Source organism: Dipteris shenzhenensis, chromosome 24 (genome assembly GCF_047967505.1).
Source record: "Dipteris shenzhenensis isolate YYH24624 ecotype China chromosome 24, Dip_SZ_1.0, whole genome shotgun sequence".
NCBI lineage: Eukaryota > Viridiplantae > Streptophyta > Polypodiopsida > Gleicheniales > Dipteridaceae > Dipteris > Dipteris shenzhenensis.
The window spans coordinates 40,592,977-40,611,757 of record NC_141619.1 but is presented as its reverse complement, the minus strand read 5'-3'; the positions used below and the strand labels follow the sequence as shown (position 1 = coordinate 40,611,757).

General features: G+C 42.1%; 1 long non-coding RNA gene across 1 annotated transcript; it reads left to right on the top strand.

The window, feature by feature from the left end:
• The first annotated feature begins 2,313 nt into the window (after positions 1-2,313).
• On the top strand, positions 2,314-2,976 carry LOC147886598 (uncharacterized). Its single transcript, XR_015543278.1, has 3 exons — positions 2,314-2,477; positions 2,616-2,797; positions 2,875-2,976. It is a non-coding gene; the product is annotated as an uncharacterized LOC147886598 (long non-coding RNA).
• Positions 2,977-18,781: the final 15,805 nt, after the last annotated feature.

Genomic DNA, 18,781 nt, shown 5'->3' with positions numbered 1-18,781 from the left:
GCACATATAGGTAGCATCAACCAATTTCAACCCAAGGCTCAGAAGTGATGCCCGAGTCCTAGCTACCCTATGAAATCCCAGCAACAATAAAAAAAGCATATAGTTAGTTCCTACCTAGTTACTAGATCACGTGCACTCACATGCTTTCGCTTAGACACATAGTCTATTGCATGAATAATTATGCCGCACACTTTCATTCCACACTCTCAAAGCATGTGTAAAAATAATATCTCTCACAATACACACAAGTTTCATTTGTGCATGTCAACTAATCTAATTATCAATGGTACACCATATGAACATGGATGCAGGTTCACAAACAATGCCACCACTAAAGAGGATGCAAAGAAAGAGCCCACTGCCTCAACCCCACGAGACCCCCTCCAAAGTTCACAGCCATCTACCTCCTCTCAAGCAAGGTGACCAACCACATGCATTTGTGGTTCAGAGCGATAGCTTTGAGGAGGATTCTGTGCATGACATGTAAAACACAAGAAGTACAAATGCCACACCAACCACCACCGGCCTACACAACCATTGACACGGCCTAGTCCTTGGAGCTTGTGTGGCCACCTACATCAACTTATGCTCTTTCCAATGCAACAACATCTTTCTTAGAGAAAAGGGGTCTGGGCTGTTTGTATGAGAGCCTAAAATCCTTGGAGGATAGTCCTACAATGACCACACATACATCAGGGACTTTCTCCATTCTTACCACTCTAGCGATGCACAGGTTAGCAAGTACGGTAGCATCACTGTACATTAGAGACAACTCAACATAATACTCGATAGTATAGTGATTGAGAGGGCCTTCTTACTCCCAACTTGAGGTACAATACCCCACAAGGCTTGCCAATGCTAAATTTCTCAAAATACATCCTCTCCTCGCCAAGGGCACCAAGTTCCATATGGGATATTACTTTGCACCATCATTAACCCTTGACTCAAGGAAGCAACAACATTTCTATCCAAAACCCTAGGGGTTAAGTGCGGCAAGAATCAATCCCTCCACTCCACACATTTGTTTTGTTGAGTAGGTAGCTAAAGTAAGACTAGATCCAACAATTAGTCATCTCCTTCACAAAGAAACTCGATGGTTCATCAGGCCAAAAATGTAAAATTCCACACTTATTGGCTATAATCATCAATAAATAAATACATGAATGAGAATTGACTCTGCCCCAGTCACCAATATCTATTGAGGATTTGGACATCCCCTTCTCACCAGCATGGGATTTGTCATGGGATTTGTCACCACCTTCTCCTACTATCACATTGGCAAATGTGGATACCTCGGAAGAAATGCCTATTCTAGAGGTAGGAATTGAGGAATTGCCCCATAAGATGCTACAACTTGGCACACAATTGCAACCAATATATCTTCAAAAATAGCAACAGCCAGAGCCTGAGGCTACATTAGCACTAGCACAGCCCATCAACATCATGCCAATCAATGAGACACAAGGAGAGCTAGTGCCAGCAGATCAGCAATGCGACTATTGTACCCAAGTGATTGACTTACCATTGGAACAACCCCCATCAAGTACTAAAAAATCATTAGGATGGCTACATGGACACCAATTGTATCAACAGTATTGCCAATCCTCATCATTGTCTAGTATTCTCCATCATCAAGCTAGCCAAATCCTTTAAATGTCAGAACTATTCACTAGCAGGAGGAACGTGCACGAAAATTGGAAAGATAGACTGTAGCAGCCATCGAAGACCAATTCCATGGAATTGCCATAGAGGTCAAGGCACTTTGGGCACAAGTTTGCTGTGCTGCTACAAGTTCTTGTAGAGTTTGAGCATACACAGGAGGGTGAGGTGTTGTTAGCACTAGCTAAGGTCAATAGGTATGAATCCACTATCATTTTTATTGTTATGCTTTGACTTTCTAGTTTTTTGGTGTGTTTAAATGGTCTTCTAACCAATTGCATGTCCGTGTGTGGGCTTGCACATGTACATGTCCCACACACTATAGCACATGATATATTTATGATGCAGAAATTCGGCACTGCAGAGGAAGAGACACTCATGCACTATTTTGTAGTGGAGGAAAAAATATCGGTTGAGGGTATGTTGTTGAAGGAGAGGAGTGAGCCCTTAAAGGCATGGTACAACTTGCCCATGTCCATACTTGGATAGTTTGTTTTTAGGGTGAGTGCCTTAAAGATGTTGATTCCTCCATCCATCACAATTGAAGAGAAAGAAACAAAGGTAGCTGCAAGCATGATGTGGGCAAACTACTTTCCCAGATCTGAGCACATCTTCGAAAAGGAGATTCTAGAGTGGAAGTAGTTAAATATGGGTCTTGTGGATGCTATTCCAGCATTTGCAAACCATATAGTCAAAGATAGGGGGTGGGTCATCAGTACTTGCTTGCCAGAACATATGTGTTTTGTTCTGTTGGGGGAAATGGATAATGGATTTGAGCTAGTTTGCACGCTGATGGTATATCTTGACTGTGGCTACATGTGAGAGAATGCCAAGGAGATGGTACGTGAAATATCATTTAAATGGTCATACAGTTTTAGATATGTTTATGTATGAATTTGTAGAAGTTTATGTTTTCATGGTTAAAGATGACTTGTCTAGTCTTGGGTATGTGGCAGCATCGTAGATGCAAGATCCCCACCTACTACAATAAAGCCTTAGCAGAGAAGAGCCTTGGCAATGACATATGCGTTAGCCAGTCAAAGTGGATAAGGCAGACAAAATTCCCCACCTTCAAAGGCACACAAGAGGGATGCAAGTTCGTGCGAGGTGGTGCAGAGAGACAACTTGGATTGAGCAGGTGATTTTAATTTACAAGTGCTTTTTTCAGTCTTTGCGTATGGTTGGTTTGTTAATAATTGAGGAGCTTGTTTCTAGGTTTCTCTTGCACACATTCATGCAGGAGGGGGACATGGTTGTGGATGCATTTGCAAGCACGGGCAACATGGCATGTGCATGTGCAGAGGTAGGCAAACATTGTGTCTCTCTTGAGAAAGATGATGACATGGTGATTGTTTACTTGAGGCCCTTAGAGCACATGCATCCATTGCCAAGAAAGGGGAATGATTTCTCCCTATTTTGTGATGACAATGTACATGTTGTGCTCTAGGGTTTTGAAAAGATGTTTATGTATTTTTAACTTATATTTGTTTAAATTTTGTGGACCATTTCTTTGAACAGATGTTTCATTTTATCTCTATGGTTTGTGTTTTTCACTGTTTATTACATCCATTAGGAAAAAGAGAGTACATAGCAATTTTTGGACATAGATATCAGATGATGTGTGAGGAATAGAGTAATGAAGTGAACTAGGAAGTTGTAGACCATTGAATGAGCTATGACTTTGTTTTTGGAATCATGTCAATCTGCTTGCCTAAATTGTGGCCGCTCGCCTGGGTCTGCTCACCTAAAAATTTTACCCGATGCAAGCCATGGAACAAAATCTTCACTTGTCACAGCCGCCACCTCACACTTATCCACGGTGAGAAAATGTCTGGTGTCCACACTGCATGGCCAATCGTATAGCAAATGAGTGCCCGGTCCTAAGAGCCAAGATCATTGCACAAGCAAATCCACCGCCAAGGTTGTGGTGCCATATCTGCATCGTCGGCGGCCATGATGAGAAGAGTTGCATCTTCAACATGTGCAACAACCCACCTCGACCTCAACAATACCAAACGGCACCCATGCTAGTGTACAGGCAACCGGCACTTGCACAAGCACCCCCAGCTTTGAGGCTAAATCATGTTCTTGTTTGGACACAAGTCCCACAATTACTCAGGAATTTAAATCCATGACCATATCCAAGAGTGCCAAATCTAGCTCCTCAAGCAGTTCCAATACATCAATTACAAGCCGAGGAAGTAGACTCGCCAGTTAAGTATGAAGCAGAGTACCCAATGTACTATGTAGAAGTCACAAAGGGACTAATACCACTCTATGCAAATCAAGTACATCCCAACACATATCAAGCACCAATCAAGTGCTACAGTTGTGAAGAAAATCACTGGATCACAGAGTGCCCTCATCATGGTAGCCCCACTACATTCCAACCACTCTATAGAGATTCTGGCATAGTACATGCCTGTATGGATTGTCCCATGAAAAATAAGGTCCCACAACATATAGAGGTTAAGCCTGACATCCCAATCGGCATAATTGGGGTGGACCGTCAAAGTATGGGGCTGACAAGTGTAATATCACAACCTGTGAATGTAATTACATGCCAGCAAAAAGAGGCCACCAAGGACCCTAACATTCCAATCCAACCAAGCTAGTGACCTCAAGACTATTAAATGTATGTTTAATGTGGCACATGGAGCAAATACAAGCCATCCTTGTCCACTATGCATGCAAACGAGAGTACATGCAAAGGGTGGTAAAAAGAATCAAAAGTAGTGGGCCTCTGAACTTGCAGAGATAGATCAAACTAAGGCACTAGATAGGGATGCTCCAGGGAAAGATCTATCATGGAGCCCAATTCTTGAAATTCCTCTTGAGTGAGTACACATTTGTATGCTTCATGAAATTTTGAGAATAATTGAAAAGTTGGTGCAAACATCATTGATGCATATAACTTGAAACCCCAACAAGAGAGTGAGAGGATGATTGCAAGAATTAAAAAGGTTCTTTCAGGTATGGGACTACACTCTGGGCAAGTAAAGATTACAAAAGATGAGAAAAGATTTGGAAAAACAGGCAATGTTCCTTATAAGCCAAGCTTTGGTGGTGTCAAGGCTTTAAAATTCCTTTTTGCAAAGAAGAAGAATGACAAGCTCAAACGTGCTAATGAGTTTGATGTATGGAGAAAGTTACACAATGCCTATTGTAAATGAGGGGGGAAGGGACAAAAAAGACTGGAAAAGGCGTGAGGGTGGTTAGCTCTTAATAGCTTGGTACCTTTACTACAAAAGAAAAGATTCGAAGAAGATGATGCACAGTGTTTCATCAATGTTGTGAATGACTTTAGCCAGAATATGGAGATAGCTTGGGGAAAGAATCATTTCACAAAGTACATGGTAATCTCTAACTTGGATATTGAGATGTGCATATTGAATGGTCCTATATTTACTGATTTGTTTTTGTATTTGGCAACACATATTATATGCTCATGCACCATACATGGCATGGAATTATGGAAGCATCGTAGTGTGGTCCACTCAGGGCATGGAAAGATTGCATTGGCAAGCACGTTGTGCATATAATAGAGCGACCCAACACGAGGGTGGTAGAACTAAGTCAGGCCCAATGGTTCAATTGGTTCAATGGTGGTACATGCATATCAAAATAAGAGTAGCTGCAACACTAGCATTCAAAGAGTCCTTAGTGTCCCATGTAGTGCAAGATGTTAACACGGAATGTTGAAAAAGAATATACAACTCATCGAATGCAAGACATAATCATGCAAGTTGGCGTGCAACCCATCATAGACAAGGGTGCATATGGGTGGAGATAGATGGAAATGATGGTGTAGACTCTTCCAATGTGGATGCCCATTCATAAGTTTTAGAATTTATTTGTAATTTTAGTTATGTGATTTACAGTAAAGCCAATGTATAATGGACATGAGTTGCAGTATAAATGAGAAATTTTGTGTTATGGGATGTTAATTGTAAGTATTTAGCTCAAGGTTGCACTAATTTTACTTTTTAAGGGTTTTTATTGAAACAAGTATTTTTAAAAAATTAGGATTTTTGTCCCTATATAAGAGAATGCGCCCTCATTTTCATTTCATTGTTTAAAGAGCTCTCCACTCCCACACCACCTCCCACTTGCCCTTGAGATTTCCACCCTATCTCTCGCACCCTCACCCTTTCTCTTGCACACTCTCTCCATCCCCCATGGCCAAGCCCAAGATCAAGGCACCACGCTGGCACAGCTAGACCCACCTCCAGACTTAGAGACAGAGAGTGACAGCCCCCCCCTCTCCCCCTGATGATCCCTGTCAAAGGGAGAAACTGCCAATCTAGAAGCCTAACAGGGAGCAAGAGGGACAAAGGAAGGCACAAGAAGATCCTGTAATAGAGATGGATGACTCGGAGAGCATAGAGGAGGAGCATGTGGAAGAGGAACAACGAAGGACAGAGCAAAGGACCAAGGCAAGAACAGACAATCAGGGTCCACGCCAATGGGGGAGAGGTGCCCAAGCTCCAAGTGTAGGTCAAAGGGGCCCTCAACATCCAGGAAGAGGCCCTCGTCTAGTGAGGTAGTACAGATTCAAGCTAGGGACAATGGCACTTCTGGAGATCAGAAAGTTTCAGAAGTCCATTGATCTGATCATCCCGATGGCTAGCTTTGCAAGGTGGTACGTGAGGTCATGCAAGACCTCAACATTAGCCCAATGTCTTGGTTTTACAGGCGCGGAGTTGTGGAGGCTCCCTGCCGTATTTCTTGCTTACGCTACAGCATGCATCTGAGGCCTACTAGTAGACTTCATGGATGACACCCAGCTGGCTGCCATCCATAGGAAAAGGGTCACAGTGACCGCTATAGACATGCAATTTATTGTACGTCTTAGGAAGCCCAAGGGCACTTAGGGATTTTGTATGCTCCACCTTGTACTCTGCCTACGGGCATCTATCTTGTACTCTACCTATGGGCATCTACCTTGTACTCTGCCTATGGGCATCAATATAATAAAATGTCTTTTTTAGAATTATATTTGCATGTGCAAGCTTAAATTTATTTTCAATGTATTTGCAATCTATTAATTTACTTACATGCACTCTCAATGTATGCATGAAGCATACCCTCTGCTCAAGCGTGCCTACATTGCGGGTCTCATAGTGAAGCTGGGTCTAGAAAAGATAACCCCAAGATAAGTGTATGATGAAACTATCTCAATAGATGACCCCTCAAATGTGAACTGCTCTCCTGACGCATGATGAAACTATCTCAACAGGTGACCCCTCAGATGTGAACTAATCCTGAGAGCATAAGCAAAGTCTTGGTGGATACCATCATTATGATCACTAATTTTATTCTATGAATGTATGGAATAGAGTGTATCATGCCAATCGAAACCTTTCATGAGGCTCTTGATCATCACATAGGTGATTGGGGTTCTAAAGAGAATCTCTTCACCCTTGCCTCAATGGACAGAAAGTATGCAAAGTAAACATCGATATCCCCCTATTTGACTTGACAAAATATGAAGAGGGGAGAGGAGAAGAGTGGAGATGAGGAGAGAGGGCATAGCTAGAGAGCACACCAAAAATGACAAACTGTACACTAGATTTAGTCTCGATTTAGTTGAAAAAATAGAATATATACAAACCCATTTAGGGTTAGGGTTAGGGGATCTAACCCTTTCCTTTATAGCACTCTATAAGGTTAGTGCTATGCACATATGATCACGTAATGGTGCTATGCACACATGATCACATGATGTTGAGCGTGAACTCTCAACACCTTCCCTCAAGATCAACATCATGAAGTAGGCCTTCCCTCAAGATGATGATTCTAGGGAATCGAAGAAGGACTGAGCATTACATTCCATCACACCCCTTTAATGGGAATGTCCTTCCTCTGCGTCAAACTGAGAGCTAGTCGGTGTTTTTTGAATAGCTCTTTACCGAGTGGTTTGGTAAAGATGTCTGCAACATTCTCTTTGCTATCACAATGCTACAGTGTGATGTCACCAAGTAACACTCTTTCTCTGATGAAGTGCTCTCTGACATCAATGTGCTTTGTCCTAGAGTTTCTTGGCCAATGCTTGAGTCGATTGATTATCACAGTATATTGTTGTTGGCTTTGACTCATCAAAGTAATTTGTTTCTGACAATAGTATTCTGAGCCATATAGCCTCACATGCACCTATAGTGAGTGCTTTATATTCTGCTTCAGTCGAAGACAAAGAAACAGTTGGCTATTTGTTTGACAACCATGATATAGCACCTTGACCAAGGAAAAATGCATATCCCTATGTCAATCTCCTGGTCTCATGATCTCCAGCATAGTCACTGTCATAGTATCCATGCAACCGTGGATGACTTCCTCTGTATTCTATCCCAAACTGTCTTGTACTTCTGATGTATCTCAATACTCTTTTGGTTGCATTCCAATGAGACTATTTTGGATTTGCTATAAACCGTGCTAGTGAGCTTACTACATAACAAATATTTGGCCGTGTGATTGTCAGATATATAAGAGATCTGATGAGCTGCCTATAGTACTTGTCATTGATTGTAGGCATTTCTGAATCTTTAGTAAGTTTCAAACTTTGTTCCATGGGAGTGGCTGCAATCTTGCAATCTGCCATATGAAACTTCTTTAGGAGACTGTCAACATACTTGAGCTGACTCATGAATGTGCTATCTAAATCTCTCCAGAACGCAATTCCAAGACAATAGTGCATAAGTCCAAGATCTTTCATGTCAAACTCTGCAGATAAGTCTTGTTTCAGTTTTCTGATGAAGCTATCCTTGCTTCCTGTCACAATCAGATCATCTACGTACAAAAGTGCAATAGTAATGTCTTCCCCTTGAACTTTGTAGTAGAGAGTATGATCTGCATTAGACTTCATGTATCCCAGATCAGCAAAATACTTTTTTGGTTGCATTGCCTATGTTCATGTGCCAAATGAGTTGAGGTCCAAGTTGGATCCAAAAGCTGAGAAATGCATCTTTATTGGTTATTCTCTGCAACAGAAAGGCTATAGATGCTATAACCCTTCTACTCGTAAGTTTACAGTGAGCAGAGATATTGTTTTTAATGAGATGAGCAGCTGGTATAAACTAGTAAATGTTATTGATGATATAGATGCAAAAAATGGTAATGCTGCACAGAATTCACAGCAGCAATCACAAAATATTAGTGGACCTACACTGTCCTCTAGTAGTGGTTCACATCCTTCGCCATGGACAGGCAGATTGAGATTAGGAGAATTTCCTCAAAGCAATGCAGATAGTGGCCTTTGCCTAAAGACAAGAATGCAATTGGTTGTAAGTGGGTTTTTAAGGTGAAGCACAATGCAGATGGTTCTGTGAACAGATACAAGGCAAGATTAGTTGTCAAAGGGTATGCACAGACATATGGCATTGATTATGAAGAAACATTCAGTCCGGTTGCAAGGATGGCAACCGTAAGAGCAGTCATTGCTATGGCTGCATCAAAGGGATGGTCTTTACATCAGATGGATGTAAAGAATGCCTTCTTGCATGGTGATTTGCAAGCAAAGGTATTTATGGAGCAGCCATCAGGTTATGTTCATGCTGTTGTTTGTAGGTTGAAGAAAGCCTTGTATGGCTTGAAGCAAGCACCTAGAGCATGGTCTGACAAGATAGGACAGTATCTTGTCACTATTGGCTTTCATATTTCCAAGGCAGATTTCTCACTCTATGTGAGAAAAACAGAGAAAGGTATTATGCTGCTTGTCATTTATGTTGATGATTTGGTCATCACAGGTGATAGTGATGAAGATATCCTTCATGTGAAAATGCTATTGAAGCAGAAGTTTGAGATGAAGGATTTGGGAGAGCTGCATTATTTCTTGGGCATTGAGGTGATTAGATCACCAAGTGGGATACGGCTCTTGTAGAGGCAGTATGGATTGGACATGCTGTCCAAATATGGGATGACAAGCTGTAAGCCTATTTCAGTTCCTTTGGAGCAAAATGTGAAGCTGAGCGCAGATGCAGGTCAGCTTCTTGAAGACCCTACTATGTACAGACGCATAGTAGGAAGTTTGATTTATATGACTATTACCAGGCTAGATTTGAGCTATGCTGTTGGATTGGTAAGTCAGTTTATGCAGGCTCCAAGGAAACCACATTTGGATGCGGCTAGATGCATACTCAGGTATGTGAAGTCCACATTGTAGTATGGGTTATTTTATAAGGCTGGGGTTCAGATACAGTTGCATGGATACACTGATGCTGATTGCTGGTAGTATTTCTGATAGACGATCTACCAGTGGATATGTGTTCTCTTTTGGGAGTGCTTGTGTTCTCTTTTGGGAGTGCTGCAGTCACTTGGAGCAGCAAGAAACAGCCTACAGTTGCCTTGTCGAGCACAGAGGCTGAGTACAGGGGTGCAGCAATGGCTGCATGTGAGGTAGCTTGGTTGCATAAGCTACTTTATGATGTGCATCAGTCTACAGATGGGCCAATTGTCATTTATTGTGACAACATGAGCAGTATACACTTGGCAAATAACCCAGTCTATCATGCTAGAACAAAGCACATTGAGGTGCATTATCACTATGTGCGGGAGACGGTTTTACTCGGTCTTATTGATCTAGTATATGTCAGCACAGAGGATTAGGTAGCTGACATATTCACGAAGGCATTGGGCACAGAGAAGCTACACAAGTTTAGAGACTTGCTTGGTGTGCAGGAATTGGGATTGAGCTCGAGGGGGAGTGTTGAGATATCGAGCTTGACTCGTGATATGCTAGGGTGACCGTTGTGCATTTATGTCACCGACTTGTTAGTTGCAGATGCGGTTGGTACACCGCCCATGAATAATAGCTGGATGACAACTATCCTTATGTACTCTAGTTCATGGCTCAGTTAGTATGCCACCTTAGTTAGCTGAGTTTGGTTTGAGAGCCACATATAGGGTTCTTCTATTTCTTTGTACAAGTGTTCTTTTGGTTTTCACAACTAAGAAGAGGAAAACTATTTTCAGCCTCCACCTTTGTGTGTATTCCCCCACTGTGTATGTGAGAAAGCCGCAAGTGAGACTCCTTCCTTCTCTCCCACTATCTTCACAGTATAATCGTACATTCCTAGACAATTTTTGCTACTAGCCGACATCTTTTGGATTTGTCTCTGATAGTGCATTCATCACCATTGAAGATGATTTTGTAATTGTGTTCTGTCATTTGACCTACTGACAAAAGGTTCTTGTTGAGCTTCGGAGCATAGAGCACATCTTTCACGAATCCTTTCATACCAGTGAAATTGTTCATAGGGATAACACTTGTCCCTTGAATTGGATTCGGTGTATTGTCTACTGTGTAGATGACATTTTTTTGTCCTTCTAATGGTTTCATTTCTGTGAACCATTCCTGATGATTTGTCATGTGAGATGATGCACCGCTGTTGATGTACCAAGGATCCTGTTCCACTTGGTCGACTTGATAGCTGTAATCCTCTTTGGGATTGAAATCAGTGTCTGAGTACAGTCTGAGTACACTATATCAGTTTGATGCATTTCCTCGCTTGCAAGAAACATATTCCCATGTTCATTTGCAATATGACTGTGACTAGAATGTCCACCACAATGATTTCCTTTGCCTCGAGAATTCCTTCGATTACTACTAGATTGACCGCCTTGGTCGTATTGCTTCTTGCGGCAATCTCTTTTATAGTGTCCAAACTTGTGACAGTAGTTGCACTGGATGTTTGACACATTGGTGGATGCATTCCCTCGTCCTTAAAATCTTCCTCGGTTGGAATGATTTCCTCTGCTCATTCTAATGTTGCTAAGGATGATGCTGATGCTGACTTTGATTTTGCTACTGATGATGACCACTTTTTTGATATGATCTACCTCTGCCTTTGCCTCTGCCTCTGCTTCTGTTTGAAGCTGTGAATGCCTGATCATAAGAATGACCTTTTCGAGCTTGAATAGCTTGAGTTCTGAGTTCTTCACCAAGTAGAACTGACTGAAGTCCTTCCAGTGTCGGAATTTGTCGTTGGATGCCAATACTCTGGACTAGATTCTTGTATCCCTCTCCTAGTCCATTCAGAATGACTTGAACCGTTTCTGCGGGGTTCATAGTCTCTCCTGCTACTACAAGTTGATTGTTGTAGTCCTTTATGCAGAGTACATAAGCATGACCGGTTTCACTACTGTTGCGAAAACTCTGGTTGATTTGGTTTCTCAAGGTGAGAATCCTGGATGTGTTCTTGGACTCGTAGAGAGCTGCGAACATATCCCATGCTTCTTTCGATGTCTTGACTATGTTGAGCTGTCCTAGCATGACATCTTGCACATTCTGCTTGATCTGATGATAGGCATACTTGTCTTTCTTGTCCCATTCTGCTTGAGCTCGATCAATGGCAGGATCTGCTACTCGTGCGGAAACTGTTTGTGTGGTTGTAGATCCCGCTGCTGGTGCTATGACAACAGATGGAGCAGAGCTACTGGTGGCTGGATTGTCCAATGGTCTAGGTGTAGACCCATCGACATACTCCCATTTGTCCTGAAGTACAAGAATGGTCTCCATTCGGTATTTCCATGTACCGTAATTGGAGTTGTCTAACTTAGTAGATGCCTCCAGATTGAGGTTGCTAGTCGACATGGTGCAAGAAATGTACTCAAAAGTGTTGTGAAAATCTCTATATGAATCAACTGCAAATACACTGTCTATGCCAAGTGAAATCTCTAAACCATCGGTGAAGATAGAACTGCAATATATAAAATCTGATCTGTATTACAAGGCTTGTGGCAATGATGCCGGGAATAGCCAAGAGGCTTTACAAGGCTGAAATGATGTGCACGATGCTATGAAATAGCTGAATAGGCTTTACAATGGTGGCATGTGTGTGTGAAATCAAGTGCTATTTGCCCACTGAAACAAGCTGCAATGCCTCTGTACTCTCTGAAGTCTGCCCACTGAACTGATGAATGTAAGGTTTCAGGTAATGTAATGATGTGAAACCGTATGTGAGCGTATGGACTGAGTCCGAGTAGGTACTAGTCGGGAATTTTGGGCATGGCTTAGGTTGGTGGCAACTTGGGGAAATTCAAAGCGTCCCCTCTATGGCGATCTAGTCTACTCTGATCTAGATCTATACCAACCGTCGATCAATGAAAGAACATCAAATAATTTCTTTTCTTTTGTTCTTTTTAAGTGCTGGGTCAGATGCATCGATGTAGAGGCAAATGTGCATGAAGGAAGTGGTTTTGCTGACGAGGCTAAAATGTGAGTGTAACTTGCACCAAAATGTGCGCGTGATGTGATGAGCGCGTAGAGCACAAAAAAACGAGCGACCTTCCTTTTTGGCGTGCCCTCAAATTCTTCCTGGATCAAGAGATACGACTTGATCTAGGTGGAGGGGCGAAAGGAGTGCAAATGGTGCTCAATGATGATGTGTCACTATGGGTCACATGCAGTGATGATGTGGCACTGTGCCTAGCAAGAGGTGTGCCTGTGGAGCAATGATGAAGTGGCAACTGTGTGCACATACAAGGTGCACAGTGTGCCTGCAGAGTGACAGCTATGCCTGTAGGGGGTTAGAGTGCCACATGGCAGTTTGACTAGTCAAAGGATGAATGGGCACTTTGACTTTGACTTGCTGACCTGGCAACTGAGGTGGCACATAAGATGTGGCAGTTGACTGCCATGTGTCACAATGTTGACCAAGCTTCTCTGACCTGTGGTCAATCTAACCGAGGTAATCGAACCTAGATCTACTTGACTTAACCAACCTTATCTGGTTGACCAAAGGGTTAACTATACCAGACCGTGGTTACTTTGACTTGACTCTTATCTGCCACATGGCAGAAGGACCCTTGGGTGATGACATGTCTAGAGGACGTGGCAGTCTGATGTGGCAGTCGGTGACTGCACTGCTGACGTGGCCTGATAAGGTTGCCACATGGAGGATAGAGGATTGAGAGGCCTTGTGAAGATGCCACGTGTCGATAGGTGGAGAAGCCAAAATCTTTGACGGAATCTTCGCTGTGCTGGACGGAATCTTCAGGATTCCGTGAAGTACGTGAGAGTACTGGGTGGCTGGAGCGAAGGAACAACTTGTTTGTATCTAAAGATCTATCGCACTGGGCAATGGACGGCACAGAATAATGACATGGCCAATGCTACTACTACTACTAGCCTTGGTTTGCCGCTACACAGACGCAATCATGGTTCATGTTATGTCCACCGTTGGGCCGCGGTAGGAGATTGATCTGCACTGCGCATCGGCTTAGGAGTGCTGCTTTGGAACTACAATCCGTCGTTGGCTCAGGAGAGCTTGGCGTTGTAGATGGACGTGGGCATTGGCTGGGTCTCGCTGTTCTGGCCGGGAGCCGCTGCATCGCTGGAGACTTGGGAGCTTAGAGAAGCTGGAAACTGGATGTCATTGTTGAAGGCTATGTTTGGAGAGCTAGAGCGTTGAGTCACTGATAGTGGGTTAGTCATGGAAGGCTATGGCGACGCTGCTGTAGCAGTTGGAAGAGCCGCGTAGGAGCTGGCTGTGCAGGAGTCCGTCGATGAGATCAACCGGGCGCTAGAAGCTGTAGTTCTATCGGTCGATGAAGCGTTGGCTTGTGGAGGCGCCCGTCTACTTACGCTCTTCACTCAGTTGCAGGTTTGTAGGTTGTATGGTGCCCTGTGCATTACTATAGTCGTTGGCGAGCAGAGGTCGGTCACTTTGGAAGACTTTTGCATGGAGTCCCTGTGTATGGAGAGCAGGAGTGCTACTTGGAGTTAAGCTTCGTTGGAGTCACTTCTTTGGCCCGTAGAAGGCTCGTCACTGGAGAGGCTTTGTAGTTGGCAGGCGTTCGAGCGCAGGAAGGAGCCTTCGAGCTCCTTAGTGTTAATCAAGCTCGTTGTTGAGTCGAGGCTCAGGAGATGTAGTAGTTTGCTGATAGGAGCCGTAGTAGAAGCTGAGCCGAAGGAGTCGACCGATCAGTTATCGGATCTCATTGGGACAACCAGCCTTCAAGTCTTCTCAAATAGATGAAGAGCAACAACAAATCGGAGATATTGAACCTTGGGACTACCAGAATGAAACTCTCTCTCTCTCTCTTTCTCATAAATAAGATGAGCTAAAACTTTTCTCTCTGAATGGATTTCTTTCAGAATAGATCTCTCAATGGACCTAATCTCTCTCTCTCACAGCTCAAGAACGTCTCTCTTGCTCTTTCTCACACAAATATAAAACAATCTATCTAAATCTCTCTCTTCGGAAGAGAAGAACAGCTCTCACTCTCAATGAACGAAAACGGACAGAATTTCTTCCAATGAATGGAAATTTTCTATCACTCTACAGAAGTGAATGGAACACTCAATCTCTCGCGATCTCCCGATCTCTCTCGCACTCTCAAGGATCGCAATGCCTCAGTGGAAGGCAAGGGAGCTCTGATACCATGACAAAATCTGAAGAGGGGAGAGGAGAAGAGTGGAGATGAGGAGAGAGGGCACAGCTAGAGATCACACCACAAATGACTAAATGTACACTAGATTTAGTTGAAAAAATAGAATATATACAAACCCATTTAGGGTTTGGGTTAGGGGATCTAACCCTTTCCTTTATAGCACTCTATAAGGTTAGTGCTATGCACATATGATCACGTGATGGTGCTATGCACACATGATCACATGATGTTGAGCATGAACTCTCAACACGGGTGCTACCAAATAGCGAGTTTTTTTTGAGTGAGTATGCGAGTTTTTTTTCAGTATAATACACATTTGGAGAGATGCTAGCAATTCTAACTCCACATGCATGCAAATATGGTCTCATGGAACCGATATGAGGCATTCTTATAACCTAGAAACTGAGGCTCTTGTAGTTGATCATACAAATTAACTCTAAACAAGAAAAGTAGTAAGATCTAAGAAAGAGAAATGATCACAATTGTTCATAAAATTCTCGGGGATAAGTTTTGCCACCAAAAGCATTTACTTTACTATACATGAGAGCTTCAAAGAGACAACGAGATCATCTATAAACCATCTTAAATGCTCAAGTCTATGGAAAGAAAAAACATATTCTAGAAGACACAAGGCATTGGAGAAGTTCAAATTCATAAGTGAATTTTAAAATCCATGACGTACCAAAGAAGCAATAAGATGTATGAAAGAGCAACGATCTCAACTATTCATAAATTTCTTGGTGATAAATTCCACCAACAAATGCATTTCCTTTTTTACACATGAAATCTTGACAGCTTGGAAGAGACAATGAGATCATCTATAAACCATCTTATTTGCTCAAGTCTATGAAAGAAAAAAACATGTTCTAGAAGACACAAGGCATTGAAGAAGTTCAAATTCATATGTGACTATTTAATTCCATCATTTGCGAAAGGAGCACTTGGGAGAATCAAAAATTGGGAGACTGTATCAATGCTTGATCAAAGCATATGCAAGGACATCCAAAAAAATATAGCTTAGACTACTTTGTTTTTTCCTCCACTGCAATGTCATCCACAAAAATACATTTGGGAGCCAATTTCATCCTTTTCTTACGAGGGTTCTCATCCTCTTGACATGCCATGATATCTACAACTTCTCGCACATAGCATGGCAATGCACTGCAATCATCACCAAGGACTATGTCAATGGCAAGAAAATCCCAAATCATATCCAAATCCCAAATCACAAAAAATACAAGGATGCTAAAGTAAAGGTACCGCACTAGTCCTCCTCTGGATCCTCCAATTCATGTCTTCCACAGTGCAAGGAAGCCTATATAGTGCTACCACGACCCATCATTAGGTCAAGTACACCGCCATTTGATGGTGTCAATGCCTCTATCAAAGCTGCCATAAATATTGGGCTTTTCTCCAACCCACCTAAAGAAACAAAGTAATGAACATTGTTTAATCTAATATTGGATGGCTCTTCACCAACCACATTCTGAAATATCTACTAACACACCAAACCAATCATACCATGACATAAAGTTCCATCTGCATAAACATGTCTAGCAGTAGTAGGTAGGAAGTGTCGAAAACAATCACGTGACAAGTCAAGAAATGGATAACCATCAACACAATGCTTGACTGTGAAAGGAATGCTTCCCTTCCTATGATAAATATACATCATCAATAAATGTACCTTCTGCAAGAAAAAGGGTTAAAGGTGAGGACTCATTTGAATGCACAAACCCATTATGTGGTTTCCTTCTGAGACACAATAGACCAAATACTTGAGAGTGGAGAGGTCAAATCATAAATGTTCCAGGCATAGGAGACCTTCGTGCTGAGAATGGTACTCTTGAATGTTTACACTGTGAAGAACAACCATTTTGTTGCTCTCAATGCTCTGCAAAAATATATTACTGTGAACCAGAAGATGTTGGATACACAAGATTGGCAATACATGTTGGTTACCATGATCATGATGTTTCTCCTATTGAAAGCAAGCATCAAGTAGCAAATACATGAAAATTTGTACAAGAGAAAGTATTGGAGATGAAAAATATTGTAGCAAGAAAAGTTGAAAAAAAATTGGCAAAGGAAATAATTTCCCATCATCTCTTGTCCGTAAACAAGGTTCTTGATGTGTCAACTGCATTGTCAGTGGATATGTGGGATGAGTAGATATGTGGGAGAACCTCCTGTGCCAGCTCCAAGGTTACACAAATCAAAGGAGGTTAGTTTGGAGCTTTGTTTGGTATTCATTTTGGAATAATTTTGTAGTTTGCTGAAGCCCAAAATTGCTAACATTTGCACATGCCATAATTGTTGTAAGGTTTCACAGATGGATTCATGAGGCACTAGTTACATTGCAACCATTACAAGATTCATTAGATTGTATCATTTTACTTGAAGGAACATGTTAGATATGATTTTTTTCAAGGGTGTCTATTTTCTGGTCAATCTTTGGTTGATGAGTCCCAGCCTTGCTATGTGATGAAAATGTCTTGTAAGGGTAGAGGTTTGGGAGTCGATCTTGTCAATAGGATGCAACCTGGTAGTGATCTTGAAAAGGCTTGGGTACATTTTGACCATGTTGTAGAGTGTGTGGTTGGACAACAATGGCAACTCATGTTTATGATCCAAGGTAGATCCCTTTTTTTGTTATGTATTATTGTGATATAATCATAATTAAATTTGTTAGTGAAACAATAAGATCTTTGAATTGGAGTGTGAGAGAACTTTTGACAATTTCCACCTGCGAGTTTAAGAAAGAGGACACAGAGGCTCAAGTTCAATTTTGGAGAATGTTAAATGATGTTGTAAGAAAATGTGGATTTGCTGAGCCCAAATTCTTTGGGTTTATGGCTGATGAGGCATAAGCAAATTGGAGAGCAGTTCGCATTGTCTACAATGATGGCCCTGAGAATGTCATGGAGGCACGAGAGAGATCATGCATTTTCCATTGGGAACAAGGACTTTAGAGAATCACCAATAAATATGTGTATCAAAGATTCAGAGAAACCCACTTGCAGCTATGCCAAGCATGGAGGGATGCACAAACAAGGGAAATTGCACAAGAGCAATACCAAATCATTAGAACCTGGTGGAGAAATAACCATGTGAGTTCAAGTGACATTCCATTCTTGGATCAATGGATGTCATGGTGGGAGAATAGGATAGCTCATTGGGGTAACTTCATGGTATAAGTAAGTGTTTTGAGTTAACTATATGATGACTTTGCCTTCATTGCATTTGATGCTAAGTTTATTGTGTATAAAATTAATTCGTTACTTTGGATCAGATAATGGACATCGAAGCTCTGGCCAATACTCCTCAAAAAAATCTAGCAGAGTCAAAACATGGGAGTTGGTTAGCATCTGAAGGATACATAAGACAAATCTCATTGTATGATGCTTGTGTTGGGGACTTGGCATCTGCATTGTTGCAGATAGCAAGGTGTGAACAACATGTCCAAGGATTGCATATTGGATTTGGTCCTTTGTTGGAGAACTCGCTTCAACAAATAGGAAATAGAAGATCAAGTTACATTAGCCCTCAGCAGGTAGTGAGAGTTGCAAATTCTGCAGTGAATGCTACTAGGATAGAAGCAGATGATCCACACCTCGTGGGAGATGTGGAGACTATGAGATGAAAGAAAAGGTTGGGCGAGCACTCGGGCATTGATGACTCTCATTGCCATGACTTTTAGTATGTGGTGCGTGCATGGAGGACCTTCTAGGCA